Genomic DNA, 14980 nt, shown 5'->3' with positions numbered 1-14980 from the left:
AAAAAATTATTCTCTCCTCCCATTTTTCACCCCTTCAATTCACTCATGATGATTTCATTTTCAATAATTATCGTCTATTTTCGTTTATTATTGTTGCTAAAATTCCTACAGAGTATAGTTCAAGTAAACGATATAGTACAACCTGCCTTTCAACAGCTCCCCTTCAATAATATAGTTAAGGGCTAACTAATTTCATTATTCAATTCTGATAATATAATATCAATTCTGATTATATAAGAGTCACAATAAGTATATAACATATATAGAATAAAAATATATATAACAATATATAAAATAAATATTTCGTTTATTTTCAAATGTTTTTGTCTGTAAAACTTCAAGTAGTTGGTGTTTGGCATTGTAATGTTCAAAATACGAATTTTTCTACATTAAAAATCTTAGTATCTCATCTTTCCTCGAATTTTTATTCGGTCCCGTGTTAGGAATCCCACGTTGAAAGGTAAGACCTCGTTAGTCCTTAGCTCGCACAAGTTTCTTAACTTCTGAGAGTTGTCGTTTGTAAGGGGGGCAACAGCTGATTACCAGAAAAACAGATTTTGAACAGATTTGTTTTTAAACTTTGATGGGCTATCGCGAATGATAGGAAGCGTTCTCGAAAACTATTACACTATTCGCATCCAAATTTTGGATCAATGTGTTTCAAAACCATTCCTCTAAAATATTAGATTCCATGTTCTTATGATGGTCAACATTGCAGTCCTCAATCTTTTACTTCCTTCGCAATGCACCATGATTAGTCGCGATCCTTTGTTTGCAGGAATGTTAGGTGTACACATTCTTGAACCATCAGTCCACCCTTTCGTAACTGTGTCGTGAGTGTCATACTAAGTTTCGTCCAAATAGATAATTTGCCGTTGTTCTTGTCTATATTTAGTTATTTGTTCTAAGTATTTATTACGCAATTCCACTATTCTTCTGCTTTCCATAACTGCTTGACTTTTTTTATTGTTTCCGATCTAAAACCCAGTTTATCTGGTCGGAACAGATTAACAGATTTACTCCATTCTGAAGGGTTTTGTCACAGCAGCTCACGTTATGACCAGAAGTATTCAATTTCTTTCTTATAATTCCAGTTGTAGAATTCTCATTGCTTTTGTAACAGTCTATATTATTTTTTTTCAATGATTTCATTGGACGAACATCTAAAGGTTTTGGTAATCCTGTATCACATCGCGTCTCGCGTTCTAAAGGTTTGTTTTTGACTATTTTACGTGAAGTTGAGAAAGGAATTTCGGTCATATCTGATGTTGCTATAATAGTTTGTTTCCCTCGGAGCCGAACTCGACATGTAGATTCTTATATACATTGAAACATACTCTCTGTATTAAGATATGCAAAATGCATTCGAATCTTATTCACCATCGCTATTGTTATTACATTCGTTATTACAATTAGTACTTGTCCAAGGACGCCATATTTGAACAGATAACACAAATTTTAAGTAATTATAACTGCACCAATATCGAAGTTCAACACTCAAATCGCGATCAGTTCCTGAACTTTACACGACGGCGATGAAATTCCCCGATTTCCCAGACTTTTATTCGTCGCCGTAAGATGACTTCAAATTTAATTTAATGAATCTTCAGCCATTCATAAATCTCGGTTAGTGAAAGTTATCCACTATGTATGTATTGGTTTTTGTGGCCTTTGAGAGTACCGCCAATTTTAAACATGCACAATATCGTTTACTTCGACTATACCTCCATGTCAATTATATTCCATAACTTCATAATTAGCACTCAGAAAGAAAGGAAGTGGTACATTACGTTTTTCCGTATCTTCGATGGGATCCATTGCCATTGAATACATTTGAAACAATTAAAAGGAGAGGAATAATTAATAGTTTTCTCTTGAACTTATTCCTGAAACTAATTTATGATAGTAGTATCTTTAGTCAAACAAAAGGAAAGTGTGAAAAATATGTAACGGATGTTCCACTGTATGTGGAATTGAAAATGGATCAAAGCTCAACAATTCTATCTCAACTATGAGGCGATTGAATGATCACAAGAATATACATTTTCGAATGTATAGCAAAAATAATTAGTTCTGGAATTTAGACATCTGAAACACATCCACCTCAATAAACTCGTCCTTGTAACTGAAGTTGAGAGAGAAAGAAATCGAAACTTTCAAATTATGTAGTATTTGTGGAATATCAGGGATTCACACTGACAAAATTAAATGTCTTTATTATGAGCGTTGTGGCTTTCGCAGATATTCGCAGATAATGAGTCTACAGCTTTGGATTTGATGACTAATATGCAATTAAAAATAGATTCAGATTACAAGTGTGAATTTCTATAACTTTCGATACAGTTAAACACAACATCTTACTCGAAAAATTAAAACATATTCGCATCATAGATGAAGTTTTCATCTGGTTTCGAAATCAATCATCTGGATTTGTATCACAGAGGAGGAGCGACATTCCATGTGGCGTACCTCAAGGATCTATTCTTGGGCCTACCCTGTTTCTCATGTATTTAAACTCGATATCGAGATCAATTTTGAATAGTGGATTGAAATTATCAGCAGATGACACACGTTTGGCATATTTTGGACACCATGTTAGCGAATTGAAAAATAAAATGGAAAATGACCTATGTGCCATTTCATTGTGGCTTGATTTTCATTATCGGAATTCAAACTTCGGAAAATCTAGTCAAAGTATATAGACCAGGAATTAATGAGTGACGACTCATCATTTTCCACAATATATTTAATTCAAGACGAGTTTTGCAACACGGTCAGTTAGACTGGTAATTTCCATTAATTAATGGATTATTATGTGAAAACATTTTCTTGGTTCGCCAACATAAACTGTCTGTAGCATTACTATTCCCATGAGTATGATTTTTTTTATAATTGTCATATTCTGATTTCATCTCTACGTTGTTTGGATGAAGTTGTGTCAATTTTCAGGGTTGGATTTTGTAATTCACTAACTCAATGAGTTTACGACACTTTTTCCTTACCACGGTAAACCTTTGGTATGGGATTTCACTTGTGTTGACACGGCTTCCTATCTAGTTGAAAGTTCGAAGTATGCTGCAACTGCAGCATTGTCTGTCGAAAATTTAAAACGAAAAAAATTCCAAAATCACGGTAGAAACTATCTCTTCCATCTAGTAGAGGTTGAAACTTTTGCTGTTCATCTCCCAGCAGAGTCTCTTGTTATTCGTTCATGAACTCGGGAGGAAGAAAGGATAGTAGGCAAAGCAACGAAAGATTACCGTTCTACCTCTTTTTTGATAGAAAGAATTAGTATTGGTAATGCTGTTTGGGTCCTGGGAACTATGCCTCCTTCACGTGATTTTGATGAGATCATGCATTGCCCTCATTTCACTTCGAAACTAAAATCTCTTAAAAATTGACCGAGATATGTGTATATTCATCAGTCTCCTATCAAGGTTAATTCGAAAGTGATTGATCCACCTTCTTCTTTTTCAGTGCGGTCAATGGACATAGGTCATTCTTGCTCCCCAAATATGAGCTGCAGTCCACAAGGTTTTGGTTCCCTTTAATTGGAAGACCTCATGGAGCAAGAGCCGAATCGATCCCTCTACGAAACCCTTCATCACTTGGAAGGATCGATCGCAGCTTGAGAAATGGTTCTTATGGAGATTCAGTGAAACGTGTTCTTCCTTACGAATCAGTAGACGGTTGTCCTGAAAATGTTGCGAAAAAATTGGATTGGATAATTCAGGTAATACTTTCTACACGGATAGCAATTCACAAGAGTTGTTCATGACGAAAAATTTCAAGAGCGAGGTTTCAACGATGAACGAGAATCTTTTCTACTTGTTCACCAAACTCAAACACCTGTTCATGCAGCTACAGTTTCCTGAGAATGTATCGTCTTTCTCACCAACTGAGTTCCTGGAGTCTTTAAAGTCCACTAGATACTTGTTAGAACAACAAGAGCATTGTTCCGAATTTTTGGGGTCATTATTGAATACTCTTCGTGAGCAAAACAATAGCAGAATCAATACTCTTGACCACTCTGGAGGTCGAGAACTTTTCAAACCAACCTCGTATACCTATGTTTTACCTTCACTTGTAGCAAGACTTCATATATTCTCACTGGAAACCAGAAATACCGGTCACCTTGCACTGATTATTGCAGTCTGTTCGAATAAATGAATAATTCTAATGCACAGATTTTACTGTTTGATTTCAACTTGCTTAGTCGAAAGTAGAAGTGTTTTTTTCAACCATTGCAATCACATATAAAGTTGAAGCGTTCAAAATCGTGTTTTGAAGGTGTATCAAGAGGAATGGAAGAACTGCTTTGAAAAATGGTTTGAAGGGACGCAAAAGTGTATTGATCATCAAGGGGGATATTTGGAAAAACAATAAAGCCATTTTCATTCTTCTATAACGATAATTACATTATTTTTCTCCATTCTAATGAGCATGAACATATTTTATACTAGTTAGTCAATTTGAAATATTTATCTGATAACATCGAAAAATACTAATGGTGCATACTTCATTTGGATCATCCCCTATAAGGGTATTTACATACACTTTCTAGGGTTTCAGCGAAAAGCGTATCGACCCCACAGTATTTCTTGACTTACAATTTTCACCAATCTCATTATTCCACGAAGTTAATTGAATCCAATTAGCTTTTTCCCGTTTCAATTTCATTTAACTACTTGATAGACTACTGTCTAATGTTCCCATTGTGTGATTCATTAATTGCTGATGTATTCAAGACATAACATGTTCGAGCCACTGTTAGACTTTCCATATGGTAATTTTCATTTTGTGTCACATTACCGCTAGTTGTAATATCTTCCCAAGTTCTAGATGCTCGTTCTGATATCATCTAATAGTCACGAACAATTTGGGTATCAATTACCATTGAACCGTCAATGTTAATGTCATTAAATTATAGGGAAACACAGACATAAATAGCAGATTAATAAGCTATGAATATTGGAGGGGAAATTCGATTGTAGATGGAATACATTCCGGTTCCTGGTATACAGGGTCACTTGCAAAAAAATATGCGTATCATTATATTCATATTTGTATTCAATATCAATATGCTTACACATGTTTTCTGTATGTGATGATCGATAGCTCTCGTTTCTTGCAATATGGATTTGGTCTTCGCATTCAAAAAACTACTTTTGTGTTCATTTATTCTTTGAGAGAAGAATCTCTACGTTTGGCCAATATAAAGGTTCTGCGAAACACGTGTTGCCGTTTCGTAAACCGTTCAGTGAGAATGAATGTTACAATGAAGTGTTACCTGAATATTTCTGTATAGATTTCAGAGCCATATCAGTTCGTTATTGAACAACATGATACCTTCCGCGTTTGCCAATTTTGAATACGAGTAGGTACATCTTGCTATGTAATATTGAATACCAACAGCCGTACGTCGACGAAACGCTGCCGACAACATAACCGCTGTCTATGAGAGTGTGCAGGGAAATCCCAGACAGTCGATTCCACGTCGCTCCCAAGAACTCGCCCTTTCGCAGACCATAACTTGGCGATTTTTGCGTCGTGAATTGGGCCTGCATCTGTATAAAATCCAACTGACCCAGGAACTGTAGGTAAATGAAGTAGACAACGAGGTTTGCTCGCTGAATGGGATCTATTGTATTCATAAAGAAAAGGTAATACCCTTTTTTCACCATTTTTTCTATGATTTTGGGATTGTTGAGAGCGTGTAGATAAGTCTGAAGTTACTTGAATCTTCTGAATTACCGCCTTCGAAAATAGGATTTACAAGAGCTGTCTTTAGACACGAAGGGAAATTTCCGAGGGAAGAGGATTTATTCATAGCAATCACTGGTGTATTCAAAGCGGAATCGGGAAGGTTATTTGAAATTTTTACTGAACTTTCGTCAATGCCCGTTGTATTTTCGTTTCATTGTCTTGCAAGAATTCTTTCAGCTCTATTGAATGTGTGTCTTCAAAATGAAAGTTGTTGGGCATATTTGAATTATTTGAATAATCCGTAGGATTTAAAGTAGGAACAAGGGATGAAGTTAGTTATTGAGCAATTGTGCAGAAAAAATTATTGAGTGTTTCCTGATCTGTATTGACGTGTTCTGGAATTTAATTTGATCTATTTCTCAGACTTAAGATGGAAGGCGTTCAATGAAAGGCCCTACTTGACTCTACACAGAAGATACTTACTAATCATTCCACATATTTTCTCAATATAATGAAGCAAAGATTGGCTCACTTACATGTCGCCAATTTTGCCATATAAACACAGATAATGCCTAGACTGACTGTGCTGAACGTATTATTCATCGACTTTGCAATAATTCAACGATTCTTAGAATTTTTTTTTTCGAGAAAAACTTCCCAAACACGACAGTATTCACCGCTCATCAATCGAGGCTAATGTGAAGCAAGAAACACTCACAGAACAAATGAAAGAAAGCTATAGTTTATTGTCTTAAATGCACACTGACAACTAATTGAACAGTCGTGTAAGAATGCCAAGTGTTGCGCCTTTGTGTTGTAACATCGTTATTATTTTCACGGATCGGGCCCGAACGGTACGGTAATAGATAGTCCGCATATAGATTATAATAGTCGAGTCTCAGAGTCAAATAACGCATCAATTACTTGTTTATGCAGTTCTCGATACGGGCGATATCATGAACATCTAGTATCGCTGTTTGATGTCCTGATCTTGAGAACTAACATTTTCATATTAGTTTTCACGTGGCACATTTGAAAATCATATAAGTTGGTCTAAATATTTTGTAGACTAACATAAAAATAGTTATCTGAGCTGCGAAGAAATCAATATCACACTACTACACATTATCAAAGGAAGTTCTGTGAGAGTATCTCTGATTTACCTCGCAGCACAGGGATTCACAAGATTCTCTCTAGAGAGCCGACTGCTGAAATTGAGTCGCTTAAACGACCTGATGGAACATTCACGACCTCCAGTAAAAAAACTTTAGAGTTTTTGATAGAAAACCACTCTCCTGGAAATCTGACTCTTGATAAAAACATACCGCCCATCTTCTAGGGCGCTAAGCACCCAAAAAAGAACGACTGGGACGTCGCAATAAAGGTTATCACAGCAGCGGCAGTTGAATGGGCTTTTCAGTCCTTCAAATCTGCCGGAGAGGATGGTATTGGACGGACTGGAAATAATTTTAACTATTCTCACAAAATTGTATAGAGCTATTCTGGCATAGAACTATGTACCACCCAGTTGGTTGGCAGCAAGGGTGGTATGTATACCTAAAGTGGGCCGGAGAGACCCACACCCCAAATCAGTACGACCAATCAGCCTTACATCCTTTCTGCTGGAAGGACTTAAGAGGATACTGGACGGACCTATCAGGAGGGTAGCATTTTATTAATCCCCCTGAATAACCACCAGTATGCTTATCAAACCGGCAAATCGACAGATTCAGCATTAAACAACCTCTTTGAGAAAATCTCCCAAACCATTGATAACAAGGGGATTAGGGTTGCTGTATTTCTTGATATTGAAGGAGCATTTGACAATGCTTCACCTGAATTTTTAGGATTGTCTCTGGCTAAGAAGGGTATAGATTCGACCATAACTGGCTGAATCTATGCCATGCTAGTAAATAGAACTTCAACTACGACTCTTCACGGTAAGGCTCTCAGGTTCAGGGTCATTAGGGGCTGCCCTCAAGGTGGGTACTATCTCTCCTTCTGTGGTCACTCCTGATGGATAGTCTGCTTGATGCCCTTGACAGAAAAAAAGTCGATCTGCAAGCTTATGCAGATGACCTTGTCATCCTGGCAAGGTCCACGTCGGGAAGGGTAGCTTCTAATATCCTCCAAAGCGCGTTGAAAATTGTTTACAGTTGGTGCCTGAGGGAGCAGATGTCTGTCAAACCCAGCAGAACTGTGTTGATCCCCTTCACCAAGAGGAGAAAATTGGACGATCTAACGCCACTTTCCCTCAATGGTGGGGTCATTCCATTTGGAACGGAGGTGAAATATCTTCGCATTGTCCTTGATAAAAGACTCACGTCGAAGGTTTTATAGTAAAACTTGGGGTTGAGGTCCCAAACAAATCCATTGAATTTATGTGATGATTGTCAGACCAATGATCACTTATGGTGCAATTGCTTGGTGGCCGAAGCCTTTACAGAAAACGGCCCGAGCGAAGCTTTCTGGCCTACAGAGACAGGCTTGTCTGGCTATCAGTAGTGCCATCAGTACCACACCGTCAGCGGCCATGGAGATCCTTCTAGATCTCTAGATCTACCTCTTTCCACATTCTCCTGGAGAGAGAGGCTTGATGGACTGCATACAGACTTGTGCACATTACCAATTGTATAAATCAATTCAATGCAGAGTGCAACCGACTGTTGGTTGACATTGGAAGTCACAACATCCTGGAAATGACCTCTGACTTTAAGCCTCCAACTGTCAACTACAAAGTGCCTTATAAAGTACTATTCTTGAGTAGAGAGGATTGGATCCTCCGGGAGAAGGAAATATTGAGAGCAGATAGTTTTTGGTTGACAGATGGATCAAAAACACCTTACGGTTTTTTTAGTCGCAGACCCAGGACAGAGATATCTACCTGGCTAGGAATATATGCGACTGTATTTCAAGCGGAAATTTACGCTATTGAATTGTGTGCGGAGAGATTGGATAAATCCAACCTCACTCACAAGTCAATAAAAATATTCTTGGACAGTCAAGCGGCATTGGAAGCTCTTGGCTCCTACCGAGCAATGTCTAAATTGGTAGCAAACTGCCAAAAACAAATCTCTCCGATAGGAAGATTTAACAGATTGTCTCTGGCTTGGATTCCTAACCATACTGGCCTGGAAGGCAATGAAGCTGCTGACTCTCTTGCAAAAGAGGTTGCTGCAGGCTGCTTCATCGGACCAGAACCTGTCATCGGCATCGCTTTGGGCTTTGCCAACCAAACACTGAACACCTGGATGGCAAGAAGATTTATGGACTTCTGCCAGAATCTTCCAGGATTGGCTCACTCCAACGCGTTTATTCACCCTTCGAAGCTTGATACCAAACAGTTGTTAGACTACAGTAGGGATGAACTACGTTGTCTAACAGGCCTTCTGACAGGTCACTGTCAATTGAATCATCATATGCAGAGACTTGGACTGTCGGAAGACAGTGGGTGTCGCCTCTGTTGAAAATGATAAAAGAGCAGAGCATATACTTTGTGCCTGTCCCGCTGGGGACCAAATCAGGTTCTTAGAGTTCGGCAGATCCGTACTCTCACCATCTGACCTGAAAGACCACTCACCATACAAACTAATCGGCTTCGTTAAGAAGCTGGGTTTATTTGGGGTTGCGTTGGAGGGTCGAATAGACCCACACACTTTGCACCTCATCTAAACCAACCAATTGATGTAGAAAAGGAACAATGTGAGGAGAATGAAATGTATGAGTGTTCCGTTACTGCAACCCACCCAAAAACCACTGCCACTTTCATGAAAACTAATAAATCGATCATTGAATCATATGATCCACTTCTCTAAATCTCCTAACCTAAAATTCAAATTTATTCAAGAAAAACTAGGCGCTGTCCGCCCATCCCAAACCATTCCGGTCTGCGACTTACCGGTATAAGACAACGGATTATCCAACAACACACACAGCCGCTCGCGGAGACGTTTGCGAAGAGTTCAAAGAGCCCGGATTGCACGCACCGAGACCTTAGACAGTACTGACCGCACCTCTCCACAATCGTAGCCGGGTACCGCCAGCTTCAGACAACGGCTGGTGAAGAGAGTGGTAAGTATTTCATGCGTGACCTACTAAGGAGCGCGTCAGTTTTCATTCTCGATGTTGACCTCGATCCGGCGGAGAGATGGGTGGACGTCTTCTTCGAAGAGTCGGTTCACTAGGTGGAATTGTGGGCGGTTTGACTGATGATGGCGATGATTATACTTTGAAAGATACTCGCTTGTTGAGAGGTCAATGTTATCTGCTATTTTTCTGAATTTAGCAACCTTCAATATTCTGAAAAACAAAAGTTGAATCAACTCAAGTATGGGTACAAGGTAAACTTGAGAGTTCACCTCAGAAAGAATCTGCGTAATATAAGCAAAATCCAATTTGTCAGGACTTCTTGTATTAAATTATTCTGCTTACAAATTGAAAAACTTGTAGAGAAATGATAATAATAATAATGAATGGGCTTTATTCATTGACATACATTGTTTATGAAGAAGAAGTAGATACAAAAATCGATGAAAGGGTGGAGTTCAGCTGAGGCTTTTTAACAACCCAACCTAGGGGAGAACATATATTATATAGAAATATAAAAATAATTACCTAGTATACATTGATAAGTGAGTAGGTCAATGAATTTTTGTTGAACTAAGAGAAAAACAAAGGCTGTACATTTCAAAGTGAATATTAAAAATCTATTCATCTTAAATAAGGTAAAATATATAGCAAGACATACACAAAAGTGAGACAAAGGGAAAACCATATGAGCAAGGCATAACATGAATATATTATCTATCCAGAAAACTTCAGATATGAGTAGTGTCTGAATTCACTGGGCAGAGCGTTATATTGTTTGATAGAGTTGTAAATAAAACTACGATAAAAGCAGGATGTCGAGTGTTTTGGAATAATAAAGGTATGGCGATTTCGTCTCCTCGAGTTATTCTGAGATTTGAAAGTTTTATATCTTTCATAAATATAATTTGGCTTTTTGTAAATGAGGATTTATGTGTATTGACGAGTAGGTGGAACTGCCAGGTTTTAGCAATCGATAACCAATGTGACTCCTCGAACTTGGTGGATATATGGTCGAATTTTCTCACACCATAAGAAAGACGAATGCAATTGTTTTGTATTTTTTGTAAGCGATTTACATTAATTTCTATCAAAACAGGTTTTGAAAAGTTCCAACTTCAATTTGGAAGTCATAATATCTCTACTTCGATAGAGCGGACGTAAGATACTGTTCAAGCTACGACAAAGTGCATTTATATGTTTGTGAAATCTCAGGTCAGCATTTAGCCAGAAACCCAAGTTCTTGCTTTCTGTAATTATTTGTTGTAAGTCTTTTCCAAGTTTGATTTTAATTATCTCTTCAATTCCCCACCTTTTGTGTTTCGGGCCAAAAAGTATCAGCTGAGATTTTTTAGAATTCGATTTCAGCTTATGGGCTATACATAAATCCAGTAACTTCTGTACATCACTGTTTTCCATTGCCACCTCCCAGTTATTCGGAGGAAATCGATAATATAACACTGTCATCTGCATAATGATGAACTGTGCAATGATCAATTATTTTATGGAAATCAGATATATATAGAGAACAGAATGGGACCAAGGATACAGCCCTGAGGTACTCCATAGTCAACAGGTAAAGCACTAGAACACTTTTCATCCTGACATATACTGAATCCAGACACTAAATCCGAAAAATGACATTTTTCTACACATAATTCTGTTGTCTAATGTATCGAATGCTTTACTGTAGTCCAAGAGTACCATGTCAATTACTTCATTATTATCAGTTGCTTCAAATAAATCTTGGGTGATGTTGACAAGAGCGATGGTGGTGCTATAGAATGCACAAAATCCAGATTGAACATTTGTTATTAAATTATTATTGTACATAAAAGAATCAATACACAGATTATAGAAAAAAAAGGGGGTATACGAAACGGAACTGCATCAGAATGTGCATCAGAATCTTGCAGGAAACTTTTAAGCTCTTTTTTGAATTTATATAAATTACTATGGTGTTTTAGCGAATCGGGAATAGAATTATTATAAAGATGAAAAATCGAATACGAAAAACTTTTCTGAAAAATTGCGGTCTTGTGTTGTGGACATGTGATTACATTTTTGTTTCACAAATTTATGTTGTGTACGTCTGTCCTGAATGTTATTTTACAATATAAATAAGGCGGATTTCTGTATAATATAATTTTATGAAATAAACATAATGAATGAAATTTGAACCTATCTTTCATGTTAAACCAAGAATATATAACGAATACAAGAGTTTTGAACACGTTGTACTCTGGACCAGGTATCGTAGTCAAGACAAGGTCCATAGACAATAATTGAATTGTGCTAAAACTAGAGACTCGCATAACATTTTCTTTATAGGTACATTGAGGTACATTTTGTTAGGATATAGTAATCGTAGTGCACCATAGGCTCTCTGAATATTTCGATTGATATATTCTCTAAATCTTAAAGACTCATCTAAAATTAAACCAAGATTTTTTGCATTACTTTCAAATCTAATTACTTCATTATTCAGATACAGTTTCAAGTTATTTTCAACTGATGCTATATGAGCATTGCTTCCAAATACTAGTGCTACTGATTTTTTTGGATTGAGCACAAGGGAATGCAGTTCGGCAACATTTAATATGGTTTCTAAGTCATTGTTCAACTTTCTAGCAGCGTTGTTCAAGTCATCAACTTCAAGAAGGAGGTATAGTTGTATGCCATCAGCATACATGTGTATTTTACAATGTTCAACATGTTTATGAAATTGGCTAGTATAAAGTGTGAAAAAAGTGGTCCCAGAACTGAGCCCTGAGGTACTCCCAAGATGACATTTCTCGCTGCAGATAATTGATTTCCCAATTTGACGCTTTGTCTACGATTGTTGAGATATGATTGACAAAGCTGCAATGATTCCGTACAGACTCCACTTGTTTTCAAGATCTTTAGTAAGGTATCATGCCTAACCGTATCGAACGCTTTACTAAAGTCAAGCATTACCAATACGGTTCAATTATTTTTATCAAGTGATCTCATACTCTTGATGTCACGTGTCCCTTCACTTCATAGGCATCATAACAGGTAATCTAATGACCTCTACTAAGGGACCATTTCTACCTGACTATGACGCTAAAAGTTATCATCCGATTGGTTTTCAATCAGAAAATATTCCTCGCCGAAAAAAAATTGTTCTCAGAGTAATTTTCAAATACAATGACCAAAATGGAGATCATATTTATGTGAGAAGAACACAGTGAATAAATCTATTTTTATCATTACTCTTTATTGGATACAATTTAAATTTTCAAGCATTATGTATATCCACCACCTCCACCGTTCTCAACTGATTGATAAAATGAGCTCTTTCAAATTTTTTATTCGAACAATTTCTCAAGTACAATAGTAAAACACTTCTTGAAGGGCTAAAAATGTCACTCACAGCAAAGTGAAGGCTAGTTTTATATTGATAAAAGTAGGCCAAGGTTCACTTTAGAATTTTTAGAGTAGTTAATAGGTCGAAGGCTAGTTAACCTTGTCTTGGGGAAAGGACGAAGGATTCAGATAATAAATAGTTTTGATTTATAGTACGCCTATAAGATAAATCTCCCAATCACTTGTAACAGATGTTAAGTGGAAAAAATCGATGAACAAAAAAATTGGTTAGAGAAAATTAAACAATATGTCCAACTTCACAAGTGATTTATGCGCAAGTGGATTGATTTACAGCTATTTTCAGTTACTTGAAACAAGAAATGTCATCTGTGGAAGTAGGTGAACATTTTTTGTCAGCCATATCCGTTGCAAATACATTAACATATCAAAGATAGTTAAATAGTTCGCATCAGTTCAGCGAGTTTATTACACAGTCGAAAACCCACAATCGATTAATTCAGATCATTATTTATCCCGTGTTGGCCATCTATTGGTAGCCGTTGATCCTTCGAGCCGGATTTTAGCCCCAGAGACCAGTGGACAGATCAAGGAATCGTTTGTTTTGTTGCTATTGCATATATATTATCCATTTCACGATTTTATGGAAATGTAAATCCCGTATACTTTTCAGCATCATCGAAGAATTTGTTATCAGCGAAGTTTCTGTAATTTGTGATATATTTTGTGGCCAAGAAAGGGGAGCAAGCATGTGAAAATCGGAAATGTAAGATATATACAGACGTTCGAATTAAAAAAAGTTGCCCATTTCGTAGTTTTGAATGGCGTTTTGAAAATTGAAAAATGTGACTGATACTGAGGAGATTTGAAGAGAACGGATTTCATTGAATTTTTTTCGGAGGCCATTTCACTGAAAATTTAACAAATTTTTAATGTGTCGTTTAATTTCCGAAAAACCATAATCAATTTTGATTTATTATATTGACCTGTTGAAAGAATCAGACAGTTAAGGTCAGCTATTGTGGAAAAAAAAATAACTGGAAAATCCTTACGTTAGATTTGAATAGCTGGTGATTCAGTCAGTCAGATTCAGTCAGAAAAATGTTCTCAGGCAGTTTATTCTTTGCGATGTATTGTTTGAAACCTCTGGTGTATGTAGGTAGGTGTAAAGTGAGTGGATTTATTCGACCTTCCACCGCAACCCACAAAGGTTTATTGTGGCTCACAGTTATTCCCACACGACCAAATAAACCCAGCTTCTCAACGAAGTCGATTAGTTTGTATGGTGAGTGGTCTTTCAGGTCAGATGGTGAGAGTACGGATCTGCCGAACTCAAAAAACCTGATTCAGTCCTCAGCGGGGCAGGCACAAAGTATATGCTCTGCAGTTTCATCATTTTTCAGACAGAGGCGACACACACTGTCTTCCGATAGTCCAAGTCTCTGCATGTGATGATTCAAATGACAGTGACCTGTGAGAAGGCCTGTTAGACATCGTAGTTCATCACTGCTGTTTGGTATCAAGCTTCGAAGGGTGAATAAACGCCTTGGAGTAAGCCAATACTGGAAAATTCTGTCAGAAGTTTTGCCTTTCTGCCACAGGTGTTCAATGTTAGCCAATGACAGGTTCTGGTCCGATGAAGCTGCTTGTAACAGCCTCCTTTGCAAGGGCGTCAGCAGCCTCACTGCCTTTGAGGCAAGTAAGGCCAGGAATCCAGACCAGAGACAATATGTTGTTGAGTCTTCCTATCGAGGAGAGTTGATTTTGGCAATTTGCTACCAATTTAGACGTTGCTCGGTAGGATCCAAGAGCTTCCAACGCCGCTTGATTGTCCGACACT

The 14980-nt window shown here is 37.4% G+C and overlaps 1 protein-coding gene across 1 annotated transcript in view; it reads right to left on the bottom strand.

Annotated features, from left to right (window-relative positions):
- LOC111509893 (uncharacterized) overlaps nt 1-9762 on the bottom strand; it is a 75855-nt gene extending 66093 nt beyond the window's left edge. Inside the window, exon 1 of the mRNA XM_074172382.1 lies at nt 9605-9762. The gene's annotated coding sequence lies outside the window, so the exon portion shown is untranslated. The remainder of the gene's footprint in view (nt 1-9604) is intronic.
- Between the last annotated feature and the right edge of the window lie 5218 nt (nt 9763-14980).

Source organism: Leptinotarsa decemlineata, unplaced genomic scaffold (assembly GCF_025532065.1).
Source record: "Leptinotarsa decemlineata unplaced genomic scaffold, Ldec_3_MD MMD2_P_RNA_scaffold_12, whole genome shotgun sequence".
Taxonomy (NCBI): domain Eukaryota; kingdom Metazoa; phylum Arthropoda; class Insecta; order Coleoptera; family Chrysomelidae; genus Leptinotarsa; species Leptinotarsa decemlineata.
Note: the sequence above shows the minus strand (reverse complement) of the source record. Positions and strands in the feature narration are given on the sequence as shown.